We start from the raw sequence: 15,630 nt of genomic DNA, 5'->3' as shown, positions 1-15,630 counted from the left end.
TCCAGTGCACGCCATCTTAAATGGTAAAAAAAAAAAGTAACAAAATTCTGCTTACCACCAAAACTACTGCACATGTATTTTCACTATTGCATAACAGCCACCACCATATATTAAAGCTCAGACAGTTCCAATCTCAGAAGGTTATCAAAACCACGTACCAGCTCCAGGAATGTCTGAATGTGCATGCACTGCAAGAAGATTGGGTAACCCACTGCCTCTTGCACAGTAACTCTATGCTACAGTACATGTGAGAGAAAGACGAGTGAGAAATAACGTTTGTGAGAAACAAAGATCATAGTGGATTTTTAAAAAACTGTGGCCCAAAAAACTGATAAACCAGCTCTAAAAGCCAATATAATGTTCTCATTGATGTTCATGTGAGATCACAGTGTCTTATTCAGACCTTTGATATTAATTACCAACTAAGATATTGAATCTATTGATACACACACATCACCTCCCACAGGATCTGCACTTAAACAACAGTAATTAATGCATAATTGACTAGGATCCACTGGATATCACCCGATAAGGTTTGATATTTTTTCCAAAACTAACATTTTTGGAGTAAGGCTTCAAAACGATGATCTAATCACTTCTCAATTTTGAAACCAAATGATCTGCAAGCCAAATCAAATCTGAAGACATGGCATAGATATTATAGACAGAACATAAATGTAACCTGAATGACTTGAATGGAAACAGATTTATAGGTAGACTTGTCAAAAACCTTGCTTTTAATTGTCTGCTAATGCTATGAAACGGAACGTTTTGTTTGAGACCGAATGATTGTTGCATGATTGCATCACACAGAGCCCAAAAGAACTGAGGGCATCTTGTTTCCATCGGCTATGATTATAAACTGAAGAGCATGTAAATATAATTCTGTCTATAAACATCTTAACTGGAGAGTTTTAAAGGAATCTACTACAGTACTTACATACAATACTTACAGCTGAATAATATTATTTGACCATAGATCCTATACAACTACTCTGGTCCTATTTTGGTATATTTTTTGAACAAACACCACATCAAAGATATCCACATAACTGTACGGTCTGGTTGTCTAACGTGAAATATTAAGCCGCCCACTGATAGATATTCCAATCGGGAAAGATTTTAGTTACAGCTACTGTACGACAGCCAGTGAATTTCACTGCACAACTGGGGTCACATGACATTTCTATGGTCTTGGGTCTCGACATGCAATTAAACTTGCCTGTCGTAATCCAACTCAGAGTTACTTCTTTACATGCAAAACAGAGATGTATAGGATTCAACTCGGGTTAATCTTAGACCTACTACTTACTACTCAACACTGGCTGTTAACTTTGGTTTGGTTAACTGGAGGGGAAATCAGGAGTGTGGCTTGACTTTTGTGAGCTTATGCTACCGTTACTGTACTGGAAGTCACAATCTAATGCTAAAAAATACATCTGCTAAACACGTTATATCTGAATGATCCTTGTCTGGCACTGTGTAAACATGGCTCGCAATTCGTTCTCTTGGGTTTCGTTGACAGCGTCTGGTTCTGGGCTTTTCTGTACTTTTGCTACAGCAAAGTTGATGCCTTGGGTAAGTCCGGCACTGGGTTAAAACTAGCCACCTGCACCATGGAGCTCCTGATCTTTGCAAAGGGTGACACGACGCGGCTTCCGTTGGCGTCTGCAGGGGAAGGTCCTGTGACGCCTTCCAGACTCTTTTGTGACCCACATGATGTGGCAGAGCCTGCAGGTTGAACAGTCAGAAGATTTGCCCCATGGACAGAGGACTCTACCTCAAGCTGAGATGGGCGAGGAAGCTGCTGTTGGGAATTTGAAGACCCCAGCTTTGCGTCTGGAGCTGAGGGGGCTTGAGGTGCTTGTGGTTTGGGTGCTGGAGCCACTTCCTCGAACACCTCTATTGGTTTGGTCTTGGCATCCTGGACGAACTTGTGGCAGTACGCATCGATAGGTGTCCCGAAGTCAATCAGAATTGCTTCCTCTGCCTCCGAGGCAGCCCCCAGTAGACTGGCCATCCAGGCCAACTGACAAGCTTTCTGGTGTCTTGTCATCACAGCCTGTGACTCGGATGAGACAGAGGGCACTGCAAAGCTCGACGCTGCTGCCAATTGACTGCGAGCGACTGCCGAGTCGCGGTACAGATGCTACAACTCCACAGCTAGGAAGCACATAGTCTACGTTTTCCCGAGAAGCTGAACAACGCTGCTCGTCAGAGTTGTATGAATCAGAATCAGAGGAAATCTCTGAAGAATGTTCGTTGTTAAGGTCTTTCAGGGCTGCTGAACCCGTATTGCCATCATGAGTCTCTAAACTGCTGTCTGATTTCCAGAGGTTCATATGCAAATTTGGCTTGAGGAAGTTTCACTTTTACCTCAGGCTTTGAGAAGGTCCCTAGTTTCCTCAAGGGCTTGTAGTTTCCAATGTTGACGTTAGTCTTTGTCTGCTTTACTTTCTGGTTTAGTGTTGAAAAATTTGTTCAAAAGGAAACTTTTGCCTTGAGCAAAACCAGACCCAAGGACTTGGTCCACGGCTTTCCCTTGTATTCCCATTATATCCTCATGTGGTCTGCTGTGTCTCCTGAAACAAAGCAATTAAAGCAAGATTAATCACAAACCAACAATCCAGCACAATTTGTCTTTGTTAAAGATAGCAGAAAAAAACACATTTCACTGAAAACTGGTTTAGGATCAGAAAATCAACCCCTGCAATGTGAGCAAAGCCATTTTCTGAAGAAATTCACAAAAGTTTTTTTTTTTTCCTTTTACCTCTCTAGTTTCTTCTCAATAACTTGGACGTCAAGCCCCATAGCTTGCTTTGTAATACGAAGCATTTCCGCAATGCACTGAAGTGTGTCTGAAATGCAAACAACCCAACAAGTGCAGAGGAAAGGATAAATTATTTAACAAACACAAAATGCTACATCAGCATACAGACAGCCAAGTTATATCTTTTACCAACTTAACCCATAATGTCAATCACAGAATTAAATTATGCAATACAAAACTAGTGGCTAAAACAAAATCATGGTATCCCAGCACAACCCTTTTCCATCATCTTCTGGATTTCGTGTGACAGCCCTCAGCGTATGGAAGTAACCGCTCGTCTCCCTGTTCTTATAGTGCAGTCGCATGCAGCAGTATTTAGGCTTTCCGAAAAGAGTCGGTTCTGGACCTAAAAAGACAAACATTGGCAAACTGTCATGATATCACAGAACATTTTGATTTAATAGGACAAAAATGACACCCACAAGTTTATCTACAAGCTCTTACCAATTTCGATCTTTTCAAGTCCTTCTAAACTTAGCCTCTGGTACTGGTTGACTTTGTCCGCCTCCTCATCATAACTAAACAGCAACAGCAAAGTGAAGTGGCATTACTAAACCGATGCCAAGAAAAAGGATTTCTTATTTTTAAAAACATAAACATTGGGAGAAATTGCACTTACTAGGCTACATAATATGCACAGTTGGACAACAGCAAAAAGAACGTCAACATCTTTGTGAGTGGCATCTATAAGACTAATAGAGGAAAAAAAACTGTATAATAAAAGGTCGACATGAAAGAGAGGCCAATAAACAGAGTACCATTAAACCCTGGAGAAAGAGAAACAATAGACAATGCCTTGCAAAATGAATGAAATTTTACTAGAATTTCTTTCTGACCATATCTATCATGCTTATTTGAGTATACCTTGTGTAAACATTACCTCAAATAAGCATTACATATGGACAGAGCTAACCTTGTGCAAAGATTTAAGATGATTCCAACCCAATCACTAACAGTTTTTTTCAGGCATCTTTCACCATGACCTACCACCAAATAAACTGCTCGAAAGAATGGAGGAAATATGGCTCCCGTCGCCCAAACAATTATTATACAACCAAATAGGAAAAAAAATACAAAAAAACATTTGTACAAGTACCTCTGAGCCATTGACAATAAACTGTAGGAGGAAGAGTAAACTAACAATATAAATGTTTAAATCATGCTTCATAATAAATGTTTACTATTCACTATTATGGCAGTTTTATTTTAATACGTTGAATATTATTGTATATATTTTATTCTTAAGTTGCAATAAATATTTCCAAATAAATAAATGAAAAAGATATGATTATACCATTTTAAGGGCCTGTTAACACAGAATGCATTTTTGCATTCCACTGTGCTGCTTTTTCATTTTTATCATGCATTAGACAGATGCTCTTGCAAGATATAGCATTCTAATTGTTAAAAAAGTTCATTTTCATTTAATTGCCATGTGTCTTGCATTTTTTAACACAAAAATGCCTTCAGTGTGAACAGTCCCTTAATTTTCTGAAACAGCATCATACAATTTGCTTGAAATGAGAACTCTCTCCAAAGCACTGCATGATGATGTGGAGGGCTCTCACCTTGGATCACAGTCGATAAGTGCCCATCCACCGTGAAACTTCTCATCATCAGGCAGCAGCAGCTGCATGTATGTCTGCAGCAGGAGGCTGACCTGCTCCTGAGCTCCTCTTTGGCTCTCTTGCTCCTTCTCTTTCTCCTCATGCTCCTTCTCTTTGCTGAAGATGGAGTACAGGTCTTCTGTTTACTGGAAGGCCCATCATAAGATCTGGGAGGAACGGAGATACAGTACACAGCAGATGAGGCACTGAGCTGGGATATTAGCATTGTATACCTAAAAAGGAGAAGTTTTCATACTGACCAATGACGGCCTGCCGGTAGGCGTCTCTGAAGCGGTTCAGATAGTAACGATTAGCTGAGTTCACACCATCCTTCATCACCCCCGCTAACCTTCGCTCTCCTGTTCGTGTGAAATCGCCCTACACAACAGATTGCATACATCAGAAAAAGCTGACAAACTCCTTGGGTGGTCATCACTGTCCTACTTCAGGCAGCCATGAGATTAAAAGTTTTAGTGTCAGTTTTTACTCCTTAAAAAGACACTGAGGGAATAAACTAGAGGTCCCCCAAATTAAACAACAAAATACAATTACAAAATGTAAAAAATAAATACATATTTTTTTTCTTTTTTTTTATATATATTTTATTAAATTAAATAGTATTTTTTTTAGATATTGTATAAAATGAGTAAATGTATTGCTTATTTTATTAAATTATGATTTTTTTTTTTTTTACATCCATATAAATTTATAGAACTGAAAGCAAAATGTATTTAATGATTTTTTGGGGAATATATATATATATATATAATATATAGATATATATATAAGGTCTATATAATATATAATATATATATATATCAATATAAAAAATGGGCAAATATAAAAAACATAAAAATTATACAAAACAGTCACTCACAATAAGGTAATCAGTTAAAAGATTGACTTGTCAATCTGCAAACTAGATACTACATGCTGACAGATGGTGAAGTAAATGGGCAATGGGGACAACATAAAATCATGGCAGAGGCATTTAGTCTATTACCTTTTAGGGCAGCTGTGCCAGCATACTGACGGCTAATAGTGTCTCCATTGTTGGCCCACATCACCTGATCGATCCCTGTAAACACTTTGAGGGGCAGTGGCTGCTCGGGTGGCATTACACCAAGTTTTTTTCAGCTGGAACCAAACAGATCAAAAGACTCTTTGAAATGTACCGGCATACTGAGAGCAGCTGAGTGAGGCAAAGACACTGCACTGTTCTGTGGCTGCAATATGCAAGCGCTCCTAGAAGCCACATTTTTATGTACACCCTTAAGGCATTTAGCACATGATCTTCTCCAAAAAACAACTTGAATTTTTATGTGAACTTATCTGTGTGGAGTGTTCAAATCTAAAAGGTGAATTTGAATACCTGCTGTTCCATGACCACGCGGGCGATAGCTGCCTGTACCACATTAGTTCTGTCTAAGCAATCCATGCAGTTAACCCGGAAGATGCCTTCCTGTTCACAGATGACTCCTGCTTGTCCACCCTATTTGCAAATCAATGATATTAACTTACTCGGAAGCAAAAGCGGTTCTTATGAGAGAATTAGGTCTTCTGAGCAAATGAAAGACTCACCAGGCCCATCTCATGTCCGGATAATGTCAAGATGTGCATCAGTGGAGAGTCTGCACATTCGCAAACTTCATTCCTCGACTGGGAAGAGACAAAGAAGACAATCTGCTGTTTGAGATTTATCTGTAACAGACTTCTTTTGTAAAATCATCAGGCATGGGCTGATCTTTAGATCATCACACTTTGGGGTTCTTACCAGTGCTCGTGGAAGTCAAATGAAACATATGTTATGGTTGGTATTATTGTACAGCAGGGCACTTGTTTGAGGTAAGCATCACCATCAATCTTTTCCTGCGTCCATGTTTGGTCCACCTAAATTAATGATCACCTGATGAGGGGGAAGAAAATCAGTGCTAAATTACCAAAAAACATTTCAATTTCTTTTATTGAAAAATATTATTGCTTATGATCCACGCATTTAAATGTTTATTTTTTTTAATTATACTTTCATTCAGCAATGACACATTTAAATTGATCAAAAGTGACAGGAAAGACATTTAAAATATGACAAAAGCTTTCCCATTTCAAAATCCTTTTCCACAAAAATATTAAGCATAACAACTGTTGCACCAAATCAGCACATTAGAATTGTTGACACTGAAGACTGGCGTAATGGCTGCAGAAATTTCAGCTTTGCCATCATAAGAATAAATTACATTTTCAATATATTTAAATAGGAAACAGTTATTTTCAATTGTAATAAAAATTTACAATATTACTGTTTTTACTGATTTTTTTTTTAATCAAATACATGCAGCCTTGGTGAGCTTAAGGACCTCTATCTAGTATTATATTATATATTACACATTATTTCACTACAAATGTCATTCACACAATCCATTAATTACCCACACATTTATAGTCTTACAAAAAGAGCAGAATGCATTAACTGTGAACCACATTGACACTAATCATGTTTAAAATTTTTAATTTGATGAATAGCACTACTTTCTATATAACTTTTTAAAAAAATAATAGTAATTTCACCTCGCTGAAATTGTTCTATTTTAAAACACACCTTACCAGTTTTTTTGTAATCTGAACTTGCTGTTCAAAGTGAGAGCAAAAAATAAGGCATAGTCTCCCTCCCTCTTCTCCTGCAACAAAGCACATCTGTGATATAACCATCATATAGAAACAGCACTGCAGAAGCATCACAGTAAAGCTCTGAATTATCACACCTGAGCCACAACATTTCCTCTGAGCACTATAATTCAACCATGAAAGCAGTTGCAACTCCAGTTCCATACATCTGACGCCATCCACAGGACTAACAACATTTCCAGACAATGGCTACACTGATTGCATCACAGTGATAGCTTTGTCTATAAAAGAAAGTGCTAGACTGTGCTGCGAGTTTAGATCTCATTTATTATTTGAAGATAGAATCGATTACACGGATACACTTTCACCTTTCTCCTATTCCGATGTCTGGGGTTTGTAGCTATACCCAGCTTGGCTCCAAAACACAGGGACAAAGCCTCGTTGTACAAAGGACAGCGTGTGACTGTGCACGTGGATTATCTGCTCCCGTCCTTCCACATAGTTGGCCACGTTCCATCAGTATCCACCCCGCCTCCGCTTGTAGCGCATTCCTTGTAGATGGAAAACACAAGTGATATTATTATAATTTTTACAGCATGGTGAGTAAATATGAATTACTTGCCTTTATTAATTAGTCTGTACCTACCTGCACGTGACGGCTGTCGTCTGGAGATGAGGGCCACAGTGAAGCGGGGTGTGAATATCATCCACACAAGTGTATTCCTGCAAGGTGTCCCCTCCGGCTGCTTCTCTCTTCATCAGAGCTCTCGTTATTAGTTCACCACCAGCTCCTCCACTTGCACGAACCCTTTGATGATAGGAATCAACCCAAAAGTTCCACTTGAGGCACCTGCAAAAAAGGACATCTTGTATTATTACCATTCAGGGCTGGTATAGAAGAGTTTTTCCACCAGAGAATGAAAATTATAATTAAGTGTAATTCTAAGGGGGAAAAAAAGTAGAAATAAACTCAGAATTCTGAGGGGGGGAAAAAGACAGAATTATGAGATATACGCTCCCATTAGCAAGAAAAAATGTCATAATTGTGAGGGAAAAAAGACGCAATTACATTATTTTATTTCATGCCGGAAACAAGGTTTAATAGGTATGCATATTCAAATATTAACAATTAAAATTTCAAGAAATTTGAGAAAACAGTTTTTGCCACCTGCAAGTCTATGAGAATCTTTGATCATGTGCTTGTTTCCAGAATCTATCATCCACCTAAAAGGAACAAAAATATATTATGTGGATCAGTATTCTGAGTGGATCAGTATTCTTTGTAAGATGGTAAATGTGGAAATGTCTTTTTATTATAACATACAGAGAAGCAGGAAGTGGAATTGAAAATTACCTTTATTAAAATGTTACTTTTTTTTTTATATTTTCAGTTTTCAATTTAATTCTAGTTTTAAGTTTTTATTAAACAGTTTTTGTTTTACAATGTTTTTCCATTTTGATAAGTTTGTTTAAAAAATATTTCTATTTTCAGTTTCAGTAATTTTAGTATATCTTGTAATTTTTTTCATATATCTATATATATATATATATATATATATATATTAAATATTCATATCCTAGATCAGCTTTATTTCAATATTAACAAAACCATTTTTTAATCATTTAGTTTTAATTACTAATAACAACACTGTGGTGACTCCACTCACTACCACTTCTTTCCTTCTGTCTTTGTTTCATTGTTTTTTAATGTAGCTGCATCCTCGGAAATAACAGATACATGATCTGTTAGCACTCGACTATTTTGTTCCAGGAAGTGTCTAAATATAATGAGCTATTCTTTAAGAAATAGAAATGAATCTTGGCTTAAAATTATTTTTGCATCCTCTATGTGTGGGACGAGTGTAAAAATAGTGGACCCCATCGTCACTCAAAGCACTTCTTGCTCTCTAAAGTAATTTACATAACTGTCACCAATATCAATAACAACACATTTTAAATTTATTTATTATCCTCAAGTCAGTCTTTTTCAATCTTTCTTAATCTGTTGCTCAATGAAAATCAGAAAGGGTTAATAAACAACTAATAACTACATTTAAATTGCGACCTTAAATCACACCCTTGAGAACACTTTTTTTTTTTACATTTTGAACTACTGTATGTAAAACAATAACCCAGCTTCTCACCTTTTTCCACAAGGGCTGATCTGACTTGCCTAACTCTCCCTGTCGCTGAACTGTATTTGGTGAGGTCATAGGTAGAAGACTATAGTAAAAATGAATCCGAGTCCATGATATCTTATAGAGCTCATCAAGCAGCCGCCTCTCCAGACGTTCCTTCTCTTTATTCTCTTTTACCTGAAAGGCAGGGGAATACTGCATGGGAGTGAACATACAAAATGAGGTTCAAGAGACAGTTCTAAGTTAAAGAGATGCCAATTTATGGAAGAATCAGGAGGTTCTGCTTTTATGATTTTACATAACCATACTAACATGTCAATGTAATGTCAACAGATTGAAGTGAAATGGGAATAGTTAGTCCTCAAAATGATTTTGTATTGATACCAATGACCAAAATTTCAAAACAGCCCTCAACCTTTTTCTTGATGGGAACGGCAACATTAGATTTGATCTGACTCAGGGTTTTTTTTAACAGAAACTTGGAGTCGTCCGGTGGACTGGGTGATTTCTCCGGTTTGTTGATTCCAAAATGATGCTTTTTACAGAGCTGAAAGTGAAAGAGAGGAAAAAGAACAGTTGACTTCTTTTGGTAGTGCTAACTATCTGGTACCATTACAAACAAAGCTAAATAGTTCAAAAATTTATACCTAGTACAAATGTAGTACATGAACATCTCGGTTTCCCTGCTCAAAGTCCATCTGTAAAATTCTGCTAAATTAATTCCTGTAATTAAAACTAACGGGGGTGCCAAGATGTGTGCTAAAACTAGCCTGATGCTGATGCCAGAACAGATTCATGTGCCCATAAAACAGAACAGCTAAAGACAAACTACACAGGCAGGCTGCTATTCCAAAGTAAGAGAGGGCAATTATTCTGTGATAAACTACTCAAGCTGAGATAGCGTGCCAGGAGAATGGATTACAGTGACCTCTGACTGTTTCACTTACATGGTTAAACATCTTCTTTCAATCCCAGAGGATCTGCTGAGAGACTGACTTCTTAGAAACATCATGCTTCCTCTGGAGCCCCTTAGAAACACACACCACTACTCTTGCACCTAATTGTACGTCAACCATTTACTACACAAGAGGGCTGAAATACTCTTGGGAATTTGGGAAGGAGTTCAGTAAATTCTAACAGGATCCAATAAATTAATGTCTACCAACAAGGACAATGACAAGAAATAACGGTTGAAATGTTAGAGCAACACATCTATTCATATGACTTTTGACTTCTATACCGAGTTTAATCAGATCCAGCATGGAGAACATTTTGAACCAAACAGTCAGCATTAGTCACCTCTAATTCCAGATCCTGTGGTTCATCCTCTGAGAGTGGAATGACTACAATCTTGGTGATCTTGTAGACTTTGTGGTCTCCTGGCAACTGGCCCACCAGTGCTTTCTGGCGAATCAGAATCAGGCCCAGAGGAAGATCTGCCCAAAGGTGGGGGGAGTGTGTCATGAGTACAGAGTTCCACACCTCATTTTCCTGCTTTATCTGGCATGATTCATTCCTATGGCAAACATTCTCATAACAATGACTTCAAAGATAGGCGTGATGCAGTCATACTTTCACTGACAAGTTCATGTAAATCCATAGATAAAAGCACACCAGGACGCAGGCAACTCTAAGATGTTTGGTTGGAAAATTTAATGAGAACAGCCTGGGTTCTTTGTAGGAGCGGTGCAAGGAAATATCAGGTTTGCCCACCGGATTAGGTTACGTAAGGCACGTAGAATATGTAGCTACAAACTCATATGGCTCATTTATCTGTGTAGTTTGCACTGAAAAAACTGAAACCAAGCATAAAAGGTCAACTAATTATTTTATCCATCAATAATAGTACAAAATGCACCATGCATATACAGACATCAGCAAGGGTTTCTCTGAAAAAGGAAGAGAGACCGAGATTATAATAACATTATACATATAAAGTCAACCTGTTAACAACGGCTTCTCAAATCAGCCAATGAATGGTGAAATGAAAGTATGATGCATGTCATCATTTCACTTCTGTGGAAAAAAATCCCTCAAGACCTTCCTTTTTTTACCTAGTGAAAGGCATTTGTTTAGTTAACTGGTCTCTATGGAAATGGATGTCTATATGTAGATCTTTTATGAATCCACAATATTCTTTGAATATTATTGTATGTAAATATGGCAATCATTCAACATCACTGTATTTAACCTGATAAAGCTCCATAAGAACAGATAGGCAACAAAGCACTGAAAGACATTTAGAAATTGCAAAAGAGTAATAAACCAAATTAAGCTGATATTTCTGGGGCTGGAGCTGCCTTTCATTATGTTAATCAATGAGTGCCTGGTACCCAGTTTCTTCCTATTAAATCAATTCAATATGAATGGTATTTTAGCAATAACAACATTAGAAGTCTGTTTTAGTCCAAGAGTCACCAAATGTATTACAAATATTAGAGTTTTAAAATGGCATTCTCATCCTTTATACAGTAAATATACAAGTCTGATGATTAGACTTACCGGCATGAAGCTGTATTTTTCCAATAATACCTTCTACAAGGCCCAGACAGACAGGATTCCATGCTAGCAGCAGCTCTGTTGCTGAAAGGAGGATGAAAATTAAAGTCATAAGTGTTGCAGTTCCTAATATATATATTTATTTATAATCGTTACACATACAATTGAACGTCTTAGCATCTTTATTATTTTTATTTATACACAATTTTTTTTTTTTTTTCAGCACTGCATCTGGGACAGAAGAAGCATCAGAGTTTCATTTGACTTTCCAAGGTTATGTGGCTGCTCACAATTGATTGCAAAAAACTTTCCAAGGCATTTCTGAGGCAGGTTCCTGACAATGATGACTGCTGACTTGAGTCACAAACTTGCTGAGTAGCTCCTCTTAAAAGCTGATTGATTAGCATCACCTGCATCGTTATGAGTGTTGTTCAGGGTCTGAAATGTCATGCGTAAAATGTTTTGTTTGTTTGTTTTTTGGAGCGTCTAAGTGTATGGTAGCTTTATGGCTCCTACAATCATCTGAGAGAAATCCAGTTTGGAAGTAGATGCTCTCTGTACTTTTGCTGCTGTCCTGCACTCAACCATCAGATGTTCACAGTCTGATGATGAATGGGTCGGAGCTGGATGAGCTGCATCATGAAGCTGCTAAAAACCCTCCATAATGACCATGAACCTGGCTCTGGGGATCATTCCAGTCTGAGGGAAGATCTCCAACTACTAGGCCATGCTGGTACATCCATGGAGTTGAATGATGTCTTGGTAGCCCCAATGACTTAATAGGAACGATTACCAAATAATAAGAAATTCTGACATTTAAAACTGCACTCAAATTGTTATAATTATAATACAATTTGTAATTAAAAATACATCAGTGTGATCTCACATGTGTCTCTAATAGAAGTTTGAAGTGGATAGCCTTTAATTTGACATTTGGAAGCGTGTTTTTGGATTATGAATACATCTGTGTTTCACAAACACAAAGCTTTTCACTTCACAAGCCATTAACTGATGGACTGGAGTCATATGGATTACTTGTGGATTATTGAGATGTTTTATCAGCTGTTCGGACTCTCACTCTGACAGCAGCCATTCCCTGCAGAGGAACCATTGTTGAGCATGTGATGTAATGCTAATAAATTTTACTTTTTGGTTGAAATATTCTTTAATCTGCCACACTAAACCACTGAATAATAAATAATAAACACAGTAGTAATTACTATAGTTGTATATCCTCACTCAGCCAAGATGGCAATTATGGCATGATGCATTGTGTTAGGAATTCATTCAAAAGAACCGAGACTGTAGGCATCATGCATTATTGCATACAGTGGAAACCCTTATCCAGTTAAATAATGGAAAAGCACTGAAACCTAAACCCGATCAGCCTGGCTGCATGCACATGCTCAAAAACAACTAGAACTCCTCCAAATCTTCACAGGCTGTAGTGTCTCTGATACTCGGAGAGATGGACTAGCTGACCATCTAGTTCTAGACTTGACAAGATATAAAAGTGATGTGGATAGGTAAATATTTTAAAGGTAAGATGACCAAAAATGGAACAAAGGGTTGCATTGTGAGAGTTAAACACATGTCATGGTTGAGCATGCAAACCATTTTATATAAGGTTAGAGAAGTGCGTCGGTACCTAGTAAATTCTTGGTTTAAAGCCTGGGCAGAAAACTCTCATTTGACTATCTACTGTGCCTGTGTTCTTTCTCCAGAAGAACAGTCACATGTCTGACTCTCACTTTAACCTTCGCCATTTAACAGTGTAACTATATAATTCCCCTGTGCAACACCTCACAGCATTAGCTCTGGCCAGCATATTTATAAATACATCAACAGTGGACATTTAAATATTTATTTACAACTGACATTTTATCACTGTTTAATTAAGGCCATTTGGTTGTCACTTGTAAGCCCTGTAAACTGCTTAAATATTATTATTATTCACAGATGCAGCCTGCACCATTGGGAAAGAGTAATGTCAAACTGGACCCAATGCAAAAATAAACTAAATATATATAAAATATATTATACAAAATATTCTTTTTGTTTATTGTATTATATAGTAGCCATTTAATTTCATTTACTCACCCTTAATTCCCAGATAGCACACATACATCTGCAAGATGTCTGTTAAATATCGCTTAATCTGAAAAACGTCTTTAAGATGTCAGTTTTACATACATTCTAAATCATAAACATCTTAAAAACATTTTCTAGATGCACATGAGCAAACACGCTCAAAAAAATACATCTTGTAGATGTACATGCAGACGTCTCTGTGATGTACGTGTGCTATCAGGGGTTGTATGACTCTTCCTTTGGAACACAAAAGGAGATTTTAGGCAGATTTTTAGAGAATGAAAGGCTTTCACCATTCACTTTCATTATTTGGGAAAAAAAGATGAAGACGTAATCATAACTGAGCCTGACAGTGCCTAGCATTCAGTCTAACATATACTGAAGAAAGTAAGTCATACAGGTCTGGAATAACATGGTGAGTAAATACTGACAGAATTCTCATTTTTATGTGAACTATCCCTTTAAGAGTCTTAGGCTGACATCTAAACGCCCTTGACCAAAACATACAAACGCTCAAACCCCAAATGATTGTAGTAAGAAAAAGGGGTTTTAGGCACGAAATCCTACCAAAAACATCACCAGAGGTCTGCACTGACACGCATGTCAACACGCGCCGCTGCTTTAAAAGTAGGGCAATGAAAACAAAACAACTGGGCATCTTTCAGACAGCAGCCTCAATCGACAAATATGAAAATAACATTTCCATCTCTTTAATGTCTGTACAATTTCACAATGATTTTAAATAGCCAACTTCTCCAAAAGGAGCACAAATTACTCATCTGGTCTCTGTTTTGGAGCAGCGTATAGTGACCAGCTATTATGCACAAGAAATGGCAACAATGTAGACAGTGAAAACGGAAACATTAAACACATGTACAGTGTATAAGAAAGTGATGTAAGAATTACCCGGTCTCACGGCCATAGATCCATCCTTCCTGCTGCACCACAGCGCGTTATCTCCGCTCTGGAGAATATAATGATCTTTAGCTTGAAACAGCTCCATGTTCACCAAAACATACGAGCTTCTCGACACCAAACCGCTGGATTTGTTCCCGATCCGAGAAACGAGGAAATGCGACAGCTCGCTTTTTTTTCGTCCACTGGCAGTCCAATAGACGCCAGCTAGCCTGCTAGCTGTGTACTTGTGTAAATTTTTATAATAATCTGATAACGCATCATGTCTTTATGTGAGCTACTAGCCGATCATCGAAAATGAGTCGTCGGTGCATTTAGTGTCACTTAAATATTCTTTCTCTTAAAATCTCCTCTAGTGCCGGTGTTCTGAAATATTCGGTGTCTGAGATTTTCGGTGACGCTGGGCGGAGCTTACATGAATATTCATGAGTTTCCTGTTTCGCGTTAAAGCGTCTCTGATAATATTAGTACGTTTTCACCGGATCACAAAAACTGTTCAACAAGGTAGGTTAATTACGTTTCAGCTTCTAACGAAGATAAGCAAATGTTGAATATAATTGTTCGTTTGTGCACAAAATGTTATTGTTTGCTGTTTTAAATGTTTACTCAACGATTACAGCCACTGATTTGCCAGAAGCAGCCTATCGTTAGAATACGCTACAAGTAAATGGGCCAGTAGCTGTTAAATATTTTCTCATATTCCTCTGTTTTGCTATGAAAAGTATGTCATTTGAAGTTGTGTAGCATATGGTGGCACAAACTTGCTCACTGTATTGTAAGACTGTAAGGTGAGAAATGAAGAACGATATAAAGACTCTTATGTAGTAACAACTATTTAACTTTTTTTTCTCCTTAAAAAAGGTGTCACATGGAAGTGCATGACAGCCTACAGTTCATGTGGAGAAGCTGTTTGTTTGTAATTAATATA

The 15,630-nt window shown here is 37.6% G+C and overlaps 1 pseudogene; it reads right to left on the bottom strand.

Moving 5' to 3' along the window:
• Positions 1 to 785: 785 nt before the first annotated feature.
• On the bottom strand, positions 786 to 14,871 carry LOC122147225 (annotated as a pseudogene).
• Positions 14,872 to 15,630: the final 759 nt, after the last annotated feature.

Source organism: Cyprinus carpio, chromosome A13 (genome assembly GCF_018340385.1).
Source record: "Cyprinus carpio isolate SPL01 chromosome A13, ASM1834038v1, whole genome shotgun sequence".
Lineage (NCBI taxonomy): Eukaryota > Metazoa > Chordata > Actinopteri > Cypriniformes > Cyprinidae > Cyprinus > Cyprinus carpio.
This window is presented reverse-complemented; position numbering and strand designations above follow the sequence as displayed.